The sequence below is a fragment of the Salmo salar genome, chromosome ssa03 (assembly GCF_905237065.1).
Source record: "Salmo salar chromosome ssa03, Ssal_v3.1, whole genome shotgun sequence".
NCBI classification, from domain to species: Eukaryota; Metazoa; Chordata; class Actinopteri; order Salmoniformes; family Salmonidae; genus Salmo; species Salmo salar.
The window spans coordinates 42,458,109-42,473,257 of NC_059444.1; the positions used below are offsets into that span (position 1 = coordinate 42,458,109).

General features: G+C 49.0%; 1 pseudogene; it reads right to left on the minus strand.

Annotated features, from left to right (window-relative positions):
* The window catches only part of LOC106600468 (DNA ligase 1-like), a 42,771-nt pseudogene that overhangs the window by 9,251 nt on the left and 18,371 nt on the right, over positions 1-15,149 (minus strand).

Sequence of the window (15,149 nt, forward strand, 5' to 3'; positions counted from 1 at the left end):
TAATGCGTTCTTCTGGCAATTTGGCTGTTGAGAAGAGAATCATGCAATAGGATGTTATGCATAAAAATGTAGGACAAGACCATGCATGCTTGTGCACATGGAAGTCAGTGATGTGTTTACTAAAGGTTAATAAGGCCATTTATTGTGCTTGACTAAGACTTAATGATATTTCAGCCAAAATGAATAAGACTAGACTAAAACTTGAACAATAAGCTGCCTCATGCTACAGAAAAAGGATAGGCCGTTCTGAATGGAACAAGGTTTACTTAATAAATGTCTAACAGACTCCATAACTCCCATCAAATCAAAGTTTATTTGTCACGCGCACCAAATACAACAAGTGTGTAGACCTTACAGTGAAATGCTTACTTAATCATCATCCCAACTCACATCTCCGTTGAGATACAGCAGGTCAAAGGCGTAAACACACACTTGGACCTTGATATTAGCTGCCTCCACGCCCTGTAAAAAAATAAAACAAGTAATTTAACAGCAACCTAACTAAACATGACCATACACATACCTACCTACACACTAAAAAGAGCATTCAAAACCTAGATCTTTTGGCCCCTTCACTCAGTATATTGTTGCAGTCAGGGGGCTTGTGTACCTCAACGGCCACCTCAGAGGTAACTCCCGGCAGGTCTAACCTGACAGCTTGAGGACGAGGATTCAAACAAAGCAGTCCACCTGATGAACATAGAGAGCATGGTAGGAAAATTATCCACCACCACTGCAGACAACTTGTGAACACAGCTGCCTGGGCTAATCACCCATCCAGCTGTTCTGAAAATAATTACAGAAACCAAAACCATGGATACCGAGTATTTCCCCCCCTTATTTCTCTTTCCTCTCACCTTTCTCTTCCGTGTATTGAGCACCTGGAATGGCTGCATCTGTTTCTTTTCTCTGTTCCAAGCCACAGCCTCAGAGTCAAGCACACAGGACACCACAGACTCCTTTACCTGAGGGAGGGAGGGGTGTGAGAGAGAAATGGGGGAGGGGAAGGCAGAGGGGGAGGGAGAGAGAAATATGGAGCGAGTGGGAGACAGAAAGAGGGGAGCAAAAGAGAGAAATAGAGGAGAGAAAGAGAGGTATTATTCATGAAGTGAGCTTATGACCATGAAGGGGCTAAGATGCTGACTGAGTGTGTATCCCAAAAGGCATCCTATTCCCTATATAGTGCACTACTTTTGACCAGAGCCTTATAATGGGAATAGGGTGCCATTTGGGATGCATACGGAGTGTGCTAGTGTTGAGAGGGTTACTATTACCGTGGGAATACGAGAGGTGATATCGGGATATTTGGTCGTATTGTCTTCCTGGTTGCGACTGAAAATACGCACTTCCCCATTCTCCAGAATATGGATCTGCACAAATACAATAATCAATAGTTATCATTCAACCAATAACAGTGAGTGAGTTTCCTATCATATCTGGAGAGTAGAGAGACAGGCAGTGTCCAAGGCTTTTTCTCAATTGATTTTTCCTCGCATCCTCTCTCCCTTCTCAAAACCCACTGGAGAAGAAGGTCAGAGGGGAGGGGCCTTGGCTCTTCTACTCCAATATCGTTGAGAAGAATTTGAGGAGATAGAATGCTAGGAATCACAGAAAGACGAATTGACAGAGCTCAACTGTATGACAGAAGCTCCAGATGCAAGCATCTTAGAGTTCCATCTGCTGGCCATTTCAGGAGTCACACTGCAGTTTAAAGGCACAAAGAATAGGAGGTGTCACTGGGTGAATCTCAAGTGAATTTCCATTGTATTTTTCTGACTCCTGGCCTCGCTCTTCTCGGCCTCCTCCTCAAAACGCATTGGAGAAGAAGGTTCTAGCGGAGGAAGACAGATCTTCTGCTCCAATGTGCTTCGAGAAGGTGAGGAGAGAGGTTAGGAGAAATTGAGGAAGGATAAATAGAGAATGAGAAGTTACACTGCTCTCTCCAATGCCTTCACTGGGAGGGGCTAACACAGCCCAACAGCCTGAGACAACAGCATCATGTCTGTTTTCTAACAGGGGCACACAGTTGACATACACACACACACACACACACACACACTGTAAGTGGGCACGTGAGAAAACAGACACCTGTGCTCTTTCTCCATCATACTTGTACTCGCAGGTGAAGGCGGCTTCGTCGAACCTCTTCATCACCTCTCCTACACCTTTGGTGGGGTGAGCCAGCATGGGCCTCAATGGCACACCTGAGGTGGGGGAGAGGAGGGTGTCAAAAATCAACACACACGCACACACACACACACACAGTACTGTACCTGGGGTGAGTTTGCAGTGGTTGGGCAGTTCATCTATGCCCTCCTTCATCAGTACTGGGATGATGACATCACAGTTGGGCATCTCACTGGAGTGGACAAACAAGAAAACATCACCAGTAAGAGTCAGTCAATAGAGTGAATCAGTGTGTCCCAAAATGGTACACTATAGGGCCCCGGTCTAAAGTAGTGCACTATTTTGCAGTGGTTCTCAACCAGGGGCACTAGTACTCCAGGCAGAGCAAAATGCACTTGGTTTGTACAGTAACCAAAAAAAGAGAACCACTGATATACATAGGAAAACGGGTGTTCATTTGGGACACAAATCTGGGTGTAGGTAAGGTGGTACTTAGGGAATGTGCTGTGAGTGAGTATATACAGTGGGTTTAGAGGTGTACAGTACCAGTGGGTCTGTTTAAGGACAAGGCTCTTCTCCTCTAGCCAGGCTTTCTGTTTTCCTGCACTCATTCCTTTCCCTGCATCGATCACCGCTGGAGGGAAGCCTAGAATTGCACATGAACCAATGTCTCAGTCACAATAAAAGAATACATTGTTTTCATATGTATAGGTTATATTGTAATAATGTTGGGGAAATGTTGAGGGGTAATGTTGTGGTAGTATTGTGAAAATGTGACAAAAACATTGTGATAATGTTGTGAAATCATTATAATTTTGAAGTAACATTGTGAAAAGGTGATACAGTTGGAGGAAATGTTGTGTAAACATTGCGATGATGTTGTGGTGGTCACGCAGTGTGAACGTTGAAAAAACGTTAGCTGGCTCACCTTGTCCTGGAGGAGTCAGGCACACAGCCTGACTCAGGGCAGCCAGTACACTCTGCTCAGACAAGCCTATCCTCAGCTTCCCTGCCAGAGACCTGTCAATCAATCAACCAACCAACCAACCAACACAGACATGAAAATCTGAAATCAGACTTTGTTTTTAACATACATTGATGTTGTGCTGCTTTGACGGTGTCCTTTTTAGTGTATGTATTAGCTGGTAAAAAAAAAAGTTAGGTACCATCTTAATCTGTTACTGTGACAACCAGCTGCTTGTGAATGGACAGACAGGTGTAATACAAGGTTCAGATTGACTAGTGAAGGAAGAAAACATGCTCCACTCTAAATCCTCATCTAAACCATTTTTTTTTTTATGTTAAAAGATGCTTGGAACCAAAAATGTATGACATGAACATTTTAACAAAAGGCCAGTACTCAATGAGTGCAGACCGACAGGTGTTAAGTACATCCCAAAAGGCACCCTATTCCCTTTGTAGTATACTGCTTCTGGCCAATAGGGCTCTGGTCAAAGGTAGTGAGCCATTTGGGAGACATGCTCAGGTTGACCAGTAGTAAAGTGAAGGCAGATTACCTGACAATGTATCTGGCCTCAGAGAAGCGGCAGGCTACATAGAGACCTTTGATGATGTCAATCTTCTTATTCATGGTCTGCAGAGAGAGCGAGAGAAAGGGCCAAGAGATTCAGAGGGAGCGTGGGAAAGGAGAGGATACGAAAGGAAAGAGGATAGAGAGAAAAGGAGCAACGAACTACCACAGGACTAGGGCTTATGTCCCAAATGTCACCCACCTTCAGAAAGTATTCATACGTCTTGACTTATTCCACATTTTGTTGTGTTACAGCCTAAATTCAAAATGGATTAAATCTTTTTTGTTGTTGCTTACCCAGCTACACACAATACCCGAAAATGAAAAATTTTAAAGACGTTTTTTGAAATTTTGCAAATGTATTGAAAATAAAATACAGAAATCTCTCATAAGTCTTCACACCTGAGTCAATACTTTGCAAAAGCACCTTTTGCGGCGACTACATCTTTGTAGTCAGTCGTCTTGGGTATGCTTGTATCAGTGTTGCACATCTGAATTTGTGGATTTTCTCCCATTCTTCCTTGCAGATTTTCTTAAGCTCTGTGTCATGGAGCGCATGTCCATGACTTATAGACAATGAAACAAAGTGGTAAGAGAAAGACTATTGTATCTCTTCATGGTATAACCAAGAAACCTGAAAACAAGAGTTGGTTAGAGTTGAGCATTCCGTTTGCCAACAATACTATGACATAAGGTGCCATAGTTAAGTGTTAGTTGTGCACGCCAGTTACTAAAACAATGTAACTTGTTACCAATGGTCTACCGTGTATAAAGCTGCCCATTTAAAACGTACATGCTCTAGCAAAGTAAATATACACTGCTCAAAAAAATAAAGGGAACACTTAAACAACACAATGTAACTCCAAGTCAATCACACTTCTGTGAAATCAAACTGTCCACTTAGGAAGCAACACTGATTGACAATAAATTTCACATGCTGTTGTGCAAATGGAATAGACAACAGGTGGAAATTATCGGCAATTAGCAAGACACCCCCAATAAAGGAGTGGTTCTGCAGGTGGGGACCACAGACCACTTCTCAGTTCCTATGCTTCCTGGCTAATGTTTTGGTCACTTTTGAATGCTGGCGGTGCTTTCACTCAAGTGGTAGCATGAGACGGAGTCTACAACCCACACAAGTGGCTCAGGTAGTGCAGCTCATCCAGGATGGCACATCAATGCGAGCTGTGGCAAGAAGGTTTGCTGTGTCTGTCAGCGTAGTGTCCAGAGCATGGAGGCGCTACCAGGAGACGGGCCAGTACATCAGGGGACGTGGAGGAGGCCGTAGGAGGGCAACAACCCAGCAGCAGGACCGCTACCTCCGCCTTTGTGCAAGGAGGAACAGGAGAAGCACTGCCAGAGCCCTGCAAAATGACCTCCAGCAGGCCACAAATGTGCATGTGTCTGCTCAAACGGTCAGAAACAGACTCCATGAGGGTGGTATGAGGGCCCGACGTCCACAGGTGGGGGTTGTGCTTACAGCCCAACACCGTGCAGGACGTTTGGCATTTGCCAGAGAACACCAAGATTGGCAAATTCGCCACTGGTGCCCTGTGCTCTTCACAGATGAAAGCAGGTTCACACTGAGCACGTGACAGATGTGACAGAGTCTGGAGACGCCATGGAGAACGTTCTGCTGCCTGCAACATCCTCCAGCATGACCGGTTTGGCGGTGGGTCAGTCATGGTGTGGGGTGGCATTTCTTTGGGGGGCCGCACAGCCCTCCATGTGCTCGCCAGAGGTAGCCTGACTGCCATTAGGTACCGAGATGAGATCCTCAGACCCCTTGTAAGACCATATGCTGGTGCGGTTGGCCCTGGGTTCCTCCTAATGCAAGACAATGCTAGACCTCATGTGGCTGGAGTGTGTCAGCAGTTCCTGCAAGAGGAAGGTATTGATGCTATGGACTGGCCCGCCCGTTCCCCAGACCTGAATCCAATTGAGCACATCTGGGACATCATGTCTCGCTCCATCCACCAACGCCACGTTGCACCACAGACTGTCCAGGAGTTGGCGGATGCTTTAGTCCAGGTCTGGGAGGAGATCCCTCAGGAGACCATCCGCCACCTCACCAGGAGCATGCCCAGGCGTTGTAGGGAGGTCATACAGGCACGTGGAGGCCACACACACTACTGAGCCTCATTTTGACTTGTTTTAAGGACATTACATCAAAGTTGGATCAGCCTGTAGTGTGGTTTTCCACTTTAATTTTGAGTGTGACTCCAAATCCAGACCTCCATGGGTTGATAAACTGGATTTTCATTGATTACTTTTGTGTGATTTTGTTGTCAGCACATTCAACTATGTATAGAAAAAATAATTTAATAAGATTATTTCTTTCATTCAGATCTAGTATGTGTTGTTTAAGTGTTCCCTTTATTTTTTTGAGCAGTACATTATTCGAATGACGATCTAAGTGTTGGTAGAGAATAATCATAAAATATAACCTACCTGATGTGTTTGTTTGAAGCTCTGTGCCAGTGACACAAATTATTCTGCGTCTTCGAATAACATTTCATTGGTTGATGGGATTAACCAAAGTGATGAATTATCCCTAGGGTGAATTACATCATGAATGTGTCACGACAGTGACGGATGGTGGCGCCCCTCCTCGGCCGGGCGGAGCTCGGCGGTCGTCGTCGCCGGCCTACTAGCTGCCATCGATCCCTTTTTGTTTCACTTTCGTTTGGTTAGGTCTAGGTAGGCACACACCTGTTTTGGGTTAGTCATTAGTAAGGGGGGGTTATTTAGGTTAGCGTAGGATGTATGTGGTTGTACGTGATTGTGTTGCTTGTCCGGGTTTTGTGTGTTCGTAAGAACGTGTATTGAGTTTTCCTTCTGCCAGTGGTTTCTTTTATTTGTGTACACCACCGCAGAATCGTTCAGGGCTGCGCCCCTATACCTTGTCGACCACGTACAGTGCTTCAAATAAAGAAGTGTGGTCACGAACTCTCTCTGTCTCCTGCGCCTGACTCTACCTCTCCTGTTGTTCCTCGAGCCAGCCCGTGACAGAAATCACGTACCGTAACTAAATGGAGTCAGCAGGAGCTTCAGCGCCAGCCATGTCCATGGAGGAAACCGTCGACCAACACTCCACCCTGCTCCACCGGCTGGGGAACGCCATGGATCAGGTGTTGGCGCGCCTGGAGAGCTGGGACCGACGCGCTCTCGGCCCCCTGAACTCGGCAGGCCAACAGCCTGCGCCCCCACCAGCACCCACAGCACCCAGTACCAGTGGGGTGAAACTCGCTCCCCCAGGGAGTACGATGGAACGGCCGCTGGGTGTAAGGGCTTCTTGCTCCAGTTGGAGTTATACCTGGCGACCGTTCGTCCCTCTCCCTCGGGGGAGGAGAGCGTCAGCGTCCTCGTCTCCTGCCTCACGGGTAAGGCCCTGGAATGGGCAAACGCCGTGTGGGGCAGTCCGGACTCAGCCAGGGACAACTACCCAGAGTTCACCCGCCGCTTTCGGGCAGTATTCGATCATCCCCCGGAGGGGAGAGCGGCGGGTGAGCGGCTGTTTCACCTGAGGCAGGAGACGAGGAGCGCGCAGGACTTCGCTCTCGAGTTCCGGACCCTGGCCGCGGGAGCAGGGTGGAATGAGAGGGCCCTTATAGATCACTACCGTTGTAGTTTGAGGGAGGACGTCCGCCGGGAATTAGCCTGTCGGGACACGACCCACACACTGGACCAACTGGTGGATCTGTCCATCCGACTGGACAATCTGCTGGCCGCCCGCGGACGTCCGACCCGGGCCCTGCTCATTCCACCCTCCAGCCCTCCTGCTCCCACGCCTATGGAGATAGGGGGGCAGCAGCCAGGAAGACTGGAGGGGGAGGTCGCTCCTGCACCTCATGTGGTCGCAGAGGGCACACTGTGGACCGGTGCTGGGGAGACTCCCCTAGGAGTCCAGAGGGCAGGCAGAGCGCTCCTTTGACACCTCAGGTGAGTCAGCACCAGCCTCACCCAGAGCCCCCTGTCCGTCACATGTATGTGTCAGTGTCCTTTCCTTGTTTCTCCCCTCACTCCCGGTTTAAGGCGCTAGTCGATTCAGGCGCAGCAGGGAGTTTTATGGACCGTGGGGTCGCGGCTAAGTTAGGGATTCCCCTGGTCCAGTTGGACCAACCCTTCCCCGTGCACGCCCTAGACAGTCGACCACTAGGGTCAGGGGCTGGTCAGGGAGGTCACTGTGCCTCTGGTCATGGTAATGCGGGGGGTCATGAGGAATGGATTAGTCTTTTCCTCATCGATTCCCCAGCATTTCCAGTGGTTCTAGGGATTCCCTGGCTAGCCACTCACAACCCTAAGATTTCGTGGGGACAGAGGGCTCTTAAGGGGTGGTCAAATGAGTGCTCGGGCAGGTGCATAGGAGTTTCCATCGGTGCGACTACGGTGGAGAGTCCAGACCAAGTATCCACCGTGCACATTCCCTCAGAGTATGCCGATTTGGCTATCGCCTTCAGTAAAACGAAGGCGACCCAATTACCACCTCATCGACGAGGAGACTGTGCGATAAACCTCCAGGTGGGCGCTGCCCTTCCTCGTAGTCACGTTTATCCCCTGTCTCAGGAGGAAACAGCGGCTATGGAGACATACGTCACTGAGTCCTTGAGGCAGGGATACATTCGGCCATCTCACTCACCCGTCTCCTCGAGCTTCTTTTTCGTGAAGAAGAAGGAGGGAGGTCTGCGCCCGTGCATTGACTATAGAGGTCTAAATGCCATCACAGTGGGTTTCAGTTACCCACTACCTCTCATCGCCTCGGCGATGGAGTCATTTCACGGGGCGCGCTTCTTCACGAAATTGGATCTCAGGAGCGCATATAATCTGGTGCGTATCCGAGGAGGGGACGAGTGGAAAACGGCATTTAGTACCACATCTGGCCATTATGAGTACCTCGTCATGCCGTATGGGTTAAAGAATGCTCCCGCAGTCTTTCAATCCTTTGTGGATGAGATTCTACGGGACCTGCTCGGTCAGGGTGTAGTGGTGTACATCGATGACATTCTGGTCTACTCCACTACACGCGCCGAGCATGTGTCTCTGGTGCGTAAAGTGCTTGGGCGACTGGTGGAGCATGACCTATACGTCAAGGCTGAGAAATGTGAGTTTTCCAAACCAGCCGTCTCTTTCTTGGGGTATCGCATTTCCTCATCAGGGGTAGTGATGGAATGTGACCGCGTTTCAGCCGTGCGTAATTGGCCGACTCCCACCACGGTGAAGGAGGTGCAGCGGTTTTTGGGATTTGCCAATTACTACCGGAGGTTTATCCGGGGCTTTGGTCAGGTGGCGGCTCCCATTACCTCACTGTTGAAGGGGGGCCCGGTGCGGTTGCAGTGGTCCGCGGAGGCGGACAGGGCCTTTAGTCGTCTGAAGGTTTTGTTCACCGACGCTCCGGTGCTGGCGCACCCAGACCCCTCTTTGCCCTTCATAGTGGAGGTGGACGCGTCCGAGGCTGGGGTAGGAGCCGTGCTGTCCCAGCGCTCGGGCGCCCCCAAAGCTCCGCCCCTGCGCCTTCTTCTCTAGGAAGTTGAGTCCGGCGGAGCGTAACTATGATGTGGGGGACAGGGAGCTGTTGGCTGTGGTCAGAGCCCTGAAGGTGTGGAGACATTGGCTTGAGGGGGCACGTCACCCTTTTCTCATCTGGACTGACCACCGCAATCTGGAGTACATCCGGGCGGCGAGGAGACTGAACCCGCGTCAAGCCAGGTGGGCGATGTTCTTTACGAGATTTCGGTTTAACATCTCGTATATCCCAGGTTCCCGGAACACTAAGGCCGACGCACTGTCTCGTCTCCATGACGCCGAGGAACGGTCCACCGATCCCACGCCCATACTTCCAGCCTCCTGCCTGGTGGCACCGGTGGTCTGGGAGGTGGACGCGGACATCGAGCGGGCGTTACGGACGGAGCCTACTCCTCCGCAGTGTCCAGTGGGTCGTAAGTACGTTCCGCTCGATGTTCGCGATCGGCTGATTCGGTGGGCTCACACGCTTCCCTCCTCGGGTCACCCAGGGGTTGAGCGGACAGTGCGTGGTCTTAGTGGGAGATACTGGTGGCCCACCTTGGTGAGGGACGTGAGGCACTATGTCTCCTCCTGTTCGGTGTGTGCTCAGAGTAAGGCTCCCAGGCACCTGCCTAGAGGGAAATTACAACCCCTCCCGGTTCCACAACGACCATGGTCCCACCTGGCGGTGGATTTCTTGACCGATCTCCCGCCGTCTCAGGGCAACACTACGATCCTGGTCGTTGTGGACCGGTTTTCTAAGTCCTGCCGTCTGCTTCCGTTACCCGGTCTTCCTACGGCCCTGCAGACCGCAGAAGCCTTATTCACCCACGTCTTCCGGCACTACGGGGTGCCCGAGGATATCGTCTCAGATCGAGACCCCCAGTTCACGTCCAGAGTGTGGCGGGCGTTTATGGAGCGACTGGGGGTTTCGGTCAGTCTGACCTCGGGGTTTCACCCCGAAAGTAATGGGCAGGTGGAAAGGGTAAACCAGGAGGTGGGCAGGTTCCTGCGGTCCTACTGCCAGGACCGGCCAGGGGAGTGGGCAAGGTTCGTGCCATGGGCCGAAATGGCTCAGAACTCTTTGCGCCACTCCTCCACCAACATATCACCATTCCAATGTGTGTTGGGTTATCAGCCGGTCCTGGGGCCATGGCATCAGAGCCAGACGGAGGCCCCTGCGGTGGAGGAATGGGTTCAGCGCTCAAGGGAGACCTGGAACGCTGTGCAGGAATCCCTGGAACGAACCAGGGTACGACAAAAAGCGAGCGCTGACCGGCACCGCAGCGAGGCCCCGGTGTTCACCCCAGGGGAGAGAGTCTGGCTCTCGACCCGGAACCTGCCCCTCCGCCTGCCCTGCCGGAAGCTGGGTCCGCGGTTTGTGGGGCCATTTAAAGTCCTGAGGAGAATAAACGAGGTGTGTTACAGATTACAACTTCCTTCTTATTATCGCATTAACCCCTCGTTTCATGTGTCTCTCCTCAGGCCGGTGGTAGCTGGTCCGCTGCAGGAAAATGAGGTACGGGAGGTCCCTCCACCCCCCCTGGACATCGGGGGGCCCCCGGCGTACACAGTCCGGTCCATCTTGGACTCCAGACGCCGGGCGAGGGGCCTGCAGTACCTCGTGGACTGGGAGGGGTACGGCCCGGAGGAGAGGTGCTGGGTACCGGTGGAGGACATACTGGACCCAGCGCTCATCCGGGAGTTCCACAGCCTCCATCCGGATCGCCCTGCGCCTCGCCCTCCGGGGCGTCCTCGAGGCCGGCGTCGGCGCGCTGCGGGAGCCGCGCGTCAGGGGGGAGTACTGTCACGACAGTGACGGATGGTGGCGCCCCTCCTCGGCCGGGCGGAGCTCGGCGGTCGTCGTCGCCGGCCTACTAGCTGCCATCGATCCCTTTTTGTTTCACTTTCGTTTGGTTAGGTCTAGGTAGGCACACACCTGTTTTGGGTTAGTCATTAGTAAGGGGGGGTTATTTAGGTTAGCGTAGGATGTATGTGGTTGTACGTGATTGTGTTGCTTGTCCGGGTTTTGTGTGTTCGTAAGAACGTGTATTGAGTTTTTCCTTCTGCCAGTGGTTTCTTTTATTTGTGTACACCACCGCAGAATCGTTCAGGGCTGCGCCCCTATACCTTGTCGACCACGTACAGTGCTTCAAATAAAGAAGTGTGGTCACGAACTCTCTCTGTCTCCTGCGCCTGACTCTACCTCTCCTGTTGTTCCTCGAGCCAGCCCGTGACAGAATGTGAATTGTGTGACTTAAAGAAGTTATGGCAGTGTGTGTTTATGTAAAAATGTTGTTTATGATGTTATATGTCCATGGCAAATTACTGTATGCATCTATGGTAGAACTGTGTTTTGGGGATATCATGATAGCGGAAGGGAGTTCTTGGAAAGAGTACTTAGGTGCTCAGTTGGCCTTTGCCTGGGGGAGAACAGGCTGGGCAGGTAACAGGTTGGCTAGAGTACAGCCATACCTTATATTTGTTATAGACATGGAGTTGTTGCTGGAAATGGTTTATACCTTGAAAATCTTTGATTTATTAAAGTCTTTGTCAATGTCCTGCTTATTATTTTCTGCACAAAGTGTATTGGCCAATTCGTCCTGCACCTCTTAATATTGTAAATAAAAGCCTCTAAGAGAGGTGAGCACCAGAACATCCTGTCTGTCTCACTGTTCGATCCCCCGCTTCGGCTTCTTCACACTCTTAAGTTAGATGGGGAGCGGCTTACAGCAATCTTCAAGTCTTTCAATCTTGCTTTGGCTGGGCCACCTGAAGTCTTTCACATTCTTGTTCTGAAGCCATTCTAGCATTGCTTTGGCTGTATTTTTTGGGCTCATTGTCCTGTTGGAACAATAAATCTTTACCCCTGTCTAAGGTCGTTTTCACTCTGATGCAGGTTCTCATCAAGGATTTGACTGTTTTTGGCTCCATTCATTTTTCCCTCTAGCCTTACCATTCTCCCAGTCCCTGCCGGTGAAAAGCGTCCCCATAGCATGACGCTGCCACCACCATGCTTCACGGTAAGGATGGTGTTAGATAGGTGATGTGCCTGGTTTTCTCCAGACAGAACTTTGCACTTAGGCAAAATTGTTAAAATAGTCTTTCACATGCCTTTTTACAAACTCTGGGCGTGCCAGCATGTGCCATTTTCTCAAGAGTAGCTTCTGTCTGGCAGGTTCTCCCATCACAGCCAAAGGAACACCGTAGTTCTGTCAGAGTGGTCATTGGGTTCTTGGTCATCTCCCTGACCAAGTTTCTTCTTGCCCGGTTGATCAGTTCGGTAGGACGGCCAGCTCGAGGCAGAGTCTGGGTAGTTCCATATTTTTTCAATTTCCCAATGATGGAAACCACTGTGCTCTTGGAAACTTTCAACGCTATAATACATTGTTTTATACCCTTCCCCAGATATATGCCTCATCACAGTACTATCTCAGAGATCTACGGACAGTTTCTTGGACTGCATGGTATAGTTTCTGCTCTGACAACTGTGGAATCTTATATAGACAGGTGTGTGTCTTTCCAAATCATGTCCAAACAACTGAATTGGACACAGGATGACTCCAATCAAGTTGTAGTGACATCAAGGATGATGAAAGGAAATTGGATGCACCTGAGCTGAATTTGGAGTGCCATAGCAAAGGGGTGTGAATACTTATGTAAATGATATTTCATTTGAAAACATTTATAAAACATTTTCCCATTGTCATTATGGGGTATTGTGTGTTGATGGGTGAGCAAAAAATATGAATCAATTTCGAATTCAGGCTGTAACAACAACATTTGGAATAAGGGGTATGAATACTTTCTGAAGGCACTGTATATAGTGCACTACTTCTGACCAGGGCCCAAGTCAAAAGTAGTGGACTATACAAGGATGCCATTTGAGATGCACACTAGATGCACACTATTCGGGTAAAAAGTAGTGCACTTTATAGGGAATAGGTTGCCATTAGGGAAGCAGCCTGAGAAATGAACATGCATATAGGGCTTGGAGATATGGCCAAAATATCATATCATGGTATTTGGAGAAAAACAAATTGCTGGTATTCTACATTTGCTTCATGAGTAGTGTGTGACCCTTGGGTGACAACACATACAAGTGATTTCAAATGGGTCTTTCTTCATTCTGACTGTTTTATACTGTTCAATTCAACCAAAAATTAATTTCATCAATTTCTGCATTTCCTGTACTCATTTGAGTTAATTTCCACACTCACGTAGGCTGGACGAAACGGACAAACAATCTAGGGCATCCCGAGTGGTGCAGTGGTCTAAGGTAATGCTTCGCAATGCTAGCTGTGCCACTAGAGATACTGGGTTTGAGTCCAGGCTCTGTAGCAGTCAGCCGCGACTGGGAGACCCATGGGGCAGCGCACAATTGGCCCAGCGTCGTCCGGGTTAGGGGAGGGTTTGGCCGGCAGGGATGTCCTTGTCCCATCGTGCACTAGCAACTCCTGTGGCAGGCCGGATGCTGACACGATCGCCAAGTGCACGTTGTTTCCTCCGACACATTGGTGAGGCTAGCTTCCGGGTTAAGTAAGTGGGCATTGTGTCAAGAAGCAGGGGGCTTGGTTGGGTTGTTCCAGAGGACGCACAGCTCTCGACCTTTGCATCTCCTGAGTCCGTACAAGTTTCAGTGATGAGACAAGACTAACTACCAATTGGATACCACGAAATTGGGGGGAAAAAACAATCTAGGCCTTATTTTTAACCAAATGTTGCAATTGCGATTTGACTTGCAATTTAGAGAAAAACTTTTGGGTGAACAGTTGGAATCATGGAAATATAATTAGCATAATCATTATATAGTTAGAGTATAATAGTCGGCATTTTGAAGTGTTTGACATGACAACGAATGAAAATGCCTGGGAAGAGTTATTGCGACAGGGTAGGAAGCGAAGTGTTGACAAGTGTTTCCTAGGGGACCCTGTAATCTTTGGCAAAATTGAACGTTCTCTCTTAGCTACTTCATGTAGCCAACATATTCTTGCTTTGCGTATATTCCTCTGATTTAGAAGATACTGTTGCACAAATAACATGCTGATTTAAGTCTACACAATCACTGCTATTATCAGGCTGTATAGCTAATTACGTTTGCTCTGACTTGCTCTGAGTACATTTATTAGCTAGCTAGCGATTAGCGTTAGTGGCTAACAATTAGCAGCTGACAAGATTTAGGCCCAACTTGCTAAGAAAAGATAAACTAGCTGTTTGCAGATGTAAGAAACAAATTAATAGTGTAATTATACAACTCTATTGGTTTTATACTAAGAAGCTAAATGAAAACAGCATAATTGTCACCAACATTGTTGCATCCGCTGCATTGACCATGCAGACTGAACGCAAGTGTCGCGTGGTCGAGGAACAACACGTGCGCTCCTTGAGTGACAGGGGGCGGGGCTAGGTCTGTATGGAAAGCGGCATGCTGAGGGAGATGTCTGAAGTAGCGAAGTAAACTATAAAAATGGATGTTACACATGGCGTATCACATTTAACAAAACAAACATTCAAAAACCATAAAGTAAAAACCCTAACCGGTCCGTGCATTAATACCGGTATTTCGTAAAATACAAATACGCTACACCGCCCATGCATACACATACTAGAGATGGCACGATTCACTGCTACAGATCGGTATCCGGTCCAAATGTTTAAAATACCATTGCATCCGTCTGTCTGAGCCCAAACTAGGGATGAGCAGTTACCCAGAAAAATACTCACCAGAAATACTTGTTGTAACAGAATCAGTTCAATCATGGCGAAAATCAAGAATTGTTTTTTGGTATTTTTGTTTCATGATATCCAATTGGTAGTTACGACCTTGTCTCATCGCTACAACTCCCCAATGGGCTCCAGAAAGGCGAAGGTCGAGACATTTGTCCTCCAAAACATGACCTGCCATGCCGCACTGCTTCTTAACCCCCGACAGTCGATGTCCAATGCCCCGGGGAAATCTAAATAGCATAATAAAAAAATCCCCTTCAAA